Source organism: Lepidochelys olivacea (genome assembly GCF_965140295.1).
Source record: "Lepidochelys olivacea isolate rLepOli2 genome assembly, chromosome: 23".
Classification (NCBI taxonomy): domain Eukaryota; kingdom Metazoa; phylum Chordata; order Testudines; family Cheloniidae; genus Lepidochelys; species Lepidochelys olivacea.
Genome location: NC_140433.1, coordinates 15,128,778 through 15,135,225, shown reverse-complemented (window position 1 = coordinate 15,135,225; position 6,448 = coordinate 15,128,778).

Here is a 6,448-nt window from a genome sequence, read left to right as displayed (position 1 = left end):
AGGAAACCATTTGCACTAACCAGCCTTTGGCCGGCCGGGGTGGGGGGGTCATGTGTGAAACTACCTGTAACTCTTGGATCGGTACCGGGGGGGCGGGGAGGGCAAAGCCCTGCACATCAGCGGGTTTATAATGGGGCTGGTCTGGGAGGGGGAACTCCAGGGCTCTCTATTCATGGTTGTGCTCTCCCCCAGCCCCAGCTGCCCCCCACCCAGCCCCAGGGGCGTGGCTTGTACTGCCGGGCAGGCAGGAGCAGACGGGAAGGGAAAACCTCGCTGAAAAAAACCCCAAGGAGGGCTGTGCCTTTTTTTTTTTAATGATGGACACAAAGGGTTACAATAAATTCCTCCCCAAGGTGAGTGAAATGGGGAGGGGCCGCTCCCCTCTGCTCAAAGCTTGCGGCCAAGAGAGAAATACACCAGAGGCTCAGTTCTGTTCATGGCAATGCGGTACAACTCCACCAGATAGGAACCCAGCCCTGCCCCATTACAATCAGGAGTGACTCTGCATTGACTGCAGGGGAACAAAAATCAGAATCCAGCTCTGTACCCGTTGCAATTGGGAGTGACTGCAGATTGACTGCAGGGGAGCTGAGATCAGAACGGAGCCCTGGCCCATTGCAATCAGGAGTGACCCTGCATTGACCGCAGGGGAGCTAAAATCAGAATCCAGCCCTGTCCCTATTGCAATTGGGAGTGACTCCAGATTGATCACAGAGAGCTAAGATTAGAATCTGGCCCTGCCCTCTTTACAATCAAGGGTGACTCCGGACTGGGAGCTGAGATCAAAATCTGGCCCTGCCCTCAGTGCAATCGAGGTGACTCCAGATTAACCCCAGTGGTAGCTAAAATAAGAATTGAGCCCTGCTCATTGCAATCAGGAGTGACTCCGGATTGACCGTGATGGAGACTAAAATCAGATCCGTCCCAGCCCCATTGCCAATGGGTGACTCTGGATCCACTCTCAGAATCCACTCCAGAGAGTAACTAAAACTTCCTCCTGTGTCTCCCCTTCTGCTCGCTGAGCTGGGTCCCAGTTTCCCACCAAGGCTTTTCCGGGGGTGGCCAGACCTGACCCGGGGAGAGGCACCCCTAGTTTGGATTTAAAAAAAAATCCCTCAAAACCCAGCAGAAAAAGGCCTAATTTCCGTGGTGTCCCCCAGTGCCTGGCTGCCCCCAGATCCTGGGGCGGGGGGTCCCATGCACCACACCCAGGTCCCATGCTAGGGCTGGCCGGAGGCTTTGATGTGCTTGGTGGGTGGAAAGGGAGCCTCCTGGGTGACCTGCCTCCCCGGGGGAGGGATCCAGTGACACGGGGGGGAAGCTTGGCCCCATGGCGGGACTGGGGTGTGTTAATTAGTCCTGCCCCCAGCTCGGCCCCCTGCCTGCTGCTGTCTTGAGCCCCGGTTCACACATGCTGGGGGGGGCCCGGCCCAGCCCGCCGTGCCCTGTTTGTAGCACTTTACCCTCCCCAGCAGCACTCGCTCACAGGGTGGGGGGATCCGGCCCCCTAGAGGGGTGAGCCCGGGGCAGCTCCCTGCCAGGGCTGATCAGCTGATCACGGGCCGGAAGGGGCCATGGGAGTCTAGGCAGCCCCTTTGCACAGAGTGATTTGGCTGGGGGACGGGCAAGGCTTTGCCCTGGTCTGGGGCAGCCCTCCCCACACAGTCCAGCCCCGGGCCTGCCCATGGAAGCAGTAGGGCTGGGACAGAAGGGAAGCCCCAAGGTACCTTAGCACGGAAGTGGGGTGGTTTTATTGCAGGGCATCCTAAGCCTGGCAGGAACAGTGCCCCCGTCCTTCCGCGGTGAGCCAGGTTTCCAAGCAGCCGCCAGCAGAGCCTAGCAATCTGAGCTGTTCTGCTCGGCTTGCCCGGGGCTGGTACGGGGAGCGGGGGGTCACTCCACCACCCCATCCAGTGCAAATGGGGCTGGATTCGGCTGTCTAGACATCTGGGGCAAAACCTGGATTCTGCCTCCTTGGAACCCTGGCTCCAAATCCCCTTTCCTGGCAGCCCTCCCTGCCCTGCAACTGGCCAGCGGCTTGAAGAGGAGATCAGTACTTTTGCACTTTAAGGAGGGGGCCTGGCTAGTCACTGAATGTCTCTTTATTTTTGCTTAGGTTTCCCTTCCCCTAACAACAAGGGTCTAGCGATTTATCTGAGTGGCACCAGCTGGGGGGGGGCGAGGGATCTTACACCCACCATGATGAAACGTCACATCTGCCGGTTGGCATCTGAGCCACGGTAGGGCCAGATCAGAATGTTCCCTGCGTTAGAAACTTGGGGAACCCCACCCTCTGGCTGTAAAATTTGGAGCAGCCGGTAGCCTGTATCCCCCTGGACATCCCCCTTTTCCCAGCCTGTCGTGCAAAAAAACGAAGGATTGGTGGTGGAAGGGCGATTTCATTGGGACCCCCAAGAACAGGAAGCCAAAGGGGGCAGTGCTTGGATGGTATTTTCACCCCATTCTTGTTCCTACATGGCCAGCTCAGCTGTTATATCCCCAAACCCTCCCCAGTGAAGACTCTGAGCGAGCCGAACTCCAGAAGCCCCGTTTCCCACCCCCATGCTAGCTTTGCCACTCAGCCCACCCCCACGTGAAATTGCTCCCTGCCATCAGCTGATACCACCTGGAGTTTAACGGGAGACCAAACGGTTGGGCTTGGTTTCTCTTTTCAAGGTGGGGGGACTTGATTTCCTTCTGGTTTTCTGATTTATTTTTAAACGCACCCCCATAACGCCCCAAAGTGTCAGCTTTTTATATACCTACCTGTATATTGCATTATAAATCGGTGGGGATTGAATTGCTTTTCTTTGCTTTGCTTTGCTTTTCTTTTCGTTCCTCTCTTTCTGCTTGTGACTGACAACAGCGACTGAGGGGGATTTTAAAAATTCCCCCCAAAGCACCTGGCTGGGGGGGGGAGCGCAATCTCCCTCTTGCTTCTTTTACAGTATCCCTGCTACTTACTAGCACAGGGTAAGGGACAATAAACAGACCCTTCCAACCTGCCTGGCAGTAGCTTTCTCTGTGACCAGAGCTGTGATCTTAGTGTTTCTGGTTCTCTCTCTAAAGGGACCCCCACCCCAGCTCCAGAGTGGAGGGGTGAAGGGGGCAGCTAATGCTCTAGGGGGTGGGGTGGGTTTTTTGCACTCCTCTGCTTGTGTTTCAACTCCTGAATGTCTCTGATCCTGGCTGGGGGGGTGCCCTTGGAAGCATCCATAGCAATGAGTAGACCGCTCGGATCCTGGCTGCTGTGGGCTGGGAAATCCCATAGTGGCAGAATCGGGACCCCAATGGGTTCAGGATCAGACCCTCCATTGCTCTCTCTCCAACCCTGTGTGCATCTTGGGTGAGCCAAACTGCCCTGCCTGCATCGCTGCTTCCTCTTTGGACGCTCGGTCAACCGTAGAACAGCGCGTCTCCGGCTGGCGTCGAGTGGGCATGACTCTGCCTGCTGGCCACCCGGCCCTTCGCCATCGCAATGGAGCACATGAGCACTTTGAGCAGCCACGTGGCCAACTGGCGTAGACGGGACTGATTCCTTAGGCAGTGCACACATACCCGCTGGGTGACGTAACTGGAGGTCCCTCTGGAGCTAGGAAGACCTGGTCTTTGTGTTCCTCAATATTTCCCCACTGACGGGAGCAGGGTGTTGTGGCCACAATGGCTTGCAAACTGGGGCTATACTTAAAGACCATTCTGGCTCCCGCCCTTTCATTTAAGTTAGCAATAGCCGCTCGGGAAGTAGCAGTTTTGAATTGCTGTTCTTCCAAAAGACGAGTAGCCCGAGCGTTCAACTTCCAAGGGGAGGGGGTGGGAAGATCCTGAAGTGTCCAGATGCTTCCACCACAGTTGTCCTCCTGCCCTCTTCCAGATCCAACCCCCCCCCCCCACTTCCCGCTCCCCAACCCTTGGGCTGGGATTTCACCCTGGATGGGAATAGAGGAGATGCCGTGGGATTCCTCCACCACCCACACGCAATCTGTTGAGTGCAAAAAATTAAATACATTGGTAAACTTCTCGCCCTCCTGAGGGTCAGGGGCCGCATCCTGTTTCCTCTGCTTCCGTCAGACAACATCTTTCCGCTTTCAAGACTCAGTAGTGATTGTCATATGACCAAATATTACCAGGACTGTTAATCAGTATATGCTGAGTGCTTGCCCTTTGTATACAGATGTAAACTCCCCCGTGTATATCCGACTCTTTCTAGCAAGAGGATGTTTTGTTACTTTTTTTGCCTTTTTGGTTTTAAACAAGTTGTTCTTTTATCTTGTTGAAAATTCCAGAGAGAGAGAGACACAGAGAATTGGGATTTTGGTTTACTTTTAGTTTTCCCTGCCTCTGCTAGTCGTTTCTTGGGGGGGGAAACAAAACCCGTGGTGTTTCGAGACTTTATATTTGTGTGTCATTTCTTTTAGTCTTGCCCAGTCGAGTTTAAAAAAAAAAATGAGAGAGAGGAATGTCGGTGAAGTCTCCTGTGTTTCCTGGTTTCCTTTTGCGATGGTCTGCAGGTCTGTGTTGTGAACGTTCCTGGAAAGTAATTGTCCCAAACACACGTTTCCACCATGATGCTTTAAAAAAGAAAATCAGAGAGCCCCTGAGAGCTTCCAATTTAAATATGTTTTGCTCCCACTTGCAACAAAAATCTACACCCTTACTTGCTCTTGAAGTGCAAATGGAGGCCTGCCTAGTTCCCTGAGTTACTTACCATTAGATACTTATCTGCTGCCAAATCTGGACAGTAGACACCTCTTGGATCTAATGGCCAAAGGCAGAACAAGATGGGGTGCCTGGGAGTTGATGCTCGCCACGGGCCAGGTGGGCATGAGGTGCAGACTTTTAACAAGGGAGTCGACCACTCAGACAGACAGGTTACACAGTGTCCAGCACATGCCATATTCAGTCACAGTTGTGTTCCTTTTTCTAATTGTTCTATTTGGGATGGAGGAACTGCCAGGGTGAGTCTCCAGCCTTGGGCAGAGTTCCAGCATCTTCTGGCCATGACACAGACTCATAGATGATTAGGGTTGGAAGGGGCCTCAGGAGGTTCTAGTCCAACCCCCTGCTCATGGCAGGACTAACACCAACTAAATCATCCCAGCCAGGGCTTGGTCCAGCCGGGCCTTAAAAACCTCTAAGGATGAAGATTCCACCACCTCCCTAGGTAACCCATTCCAGGGCTTCACCTCCCTCCTGATGAAATAGTGCTTCCTAATATCCAACCTAGACCTCCCCCACTGCAACTTGAGACCATTGCTCCTTGTTCTGTCATCTGCCATCACTGAGAACAGCCAAGCTCCATCCTCTTTGGAACCCCCTTCAGGTAGTTGAAAGCAGCTATCAAATCCCCCCTCACTCTTCTCTTCCGCAGACTAAACAAGCCCAGTTCCCTCAGCCTCTCCTCATAAGTCGTGTGCCCCAGCCCCCTGATCATTTTCGTTGCCCTTCGCTGGACTCTCTCCAATTGTCCACATCCTTTCTGTAGTGGGGGCCCCAAAACTGGACACTGTACTCCAGGTGTGGCCTCACCAGTGTTGAATAGAGGGGGACGATCACGTCCCTCGATCTGCTGGCAATGCTCCTACTAATGCAGCCCAGTATGCCATTAGCCTCCTTGGCAACAAAGGCACACCGCTGACTCCTATCCAGCTCCTCTCCACTGTAATCCCCAGGTCCTTTTCTGCAGAACTGCTGCCTAGCCAATCGGTCCGCAGCCTGTAGCCATGCATGGGATTCTTCCGTCCTAAGTGCAGGACTCTGCACTTGTCCTTGTTGAACCTCATCAGGTTTCTTTTAGACCAATGCTCCAATTTGTCTAGGTCACTCTGGACCCTATCCCTACCCTCCAGCGTATCTACCTCTCCCCCCAACTTAGTGTCATCTGTGAACTTGCTGAGGGTGCAATCCACACCATCCTCCAGATCATTAATGAAGATGTTGAACAAAACCGGCCCGAGGACCGACCCTTGGGGCACTCTGCTTGACACCAGCTGCCAACTAGACATTGAACTGTTGATCACTACCCGTTGAGCCCGACGATCTAGCCAGCTTTCTATGTAGGATTTGAAACCAAGCAATGATTACATCTTTAACAAATCCCACGTCGAAGTGAAGACCTGGAATAAAAACAATTACCATTACAGAGAGCCAGTCAGCTATAAAACCTATGGCCCCCCGGTAGCATTTCCATTGCTCTGTCAAGAAAGCAATGCCGATTGACGTCTGCTGGGGAATCTGGGCTCATTGACCCAATGGAGCTGCACCAAGGCTGATCAGAACCCCAACCTGGGAGGATCAAGCCAACAGCCCCTTAAATAATTTGCCAGGCAGTTGACAAAGCTGGTTGTATCATTCATTTTGTGGGTGTCTTGTTGATAGATTCCCAGGCCAGAACCTCCCTGAATGAATTCCTGTTTGAATGAGAGCATGGGTTGGTTTGACAGCAGGTGGC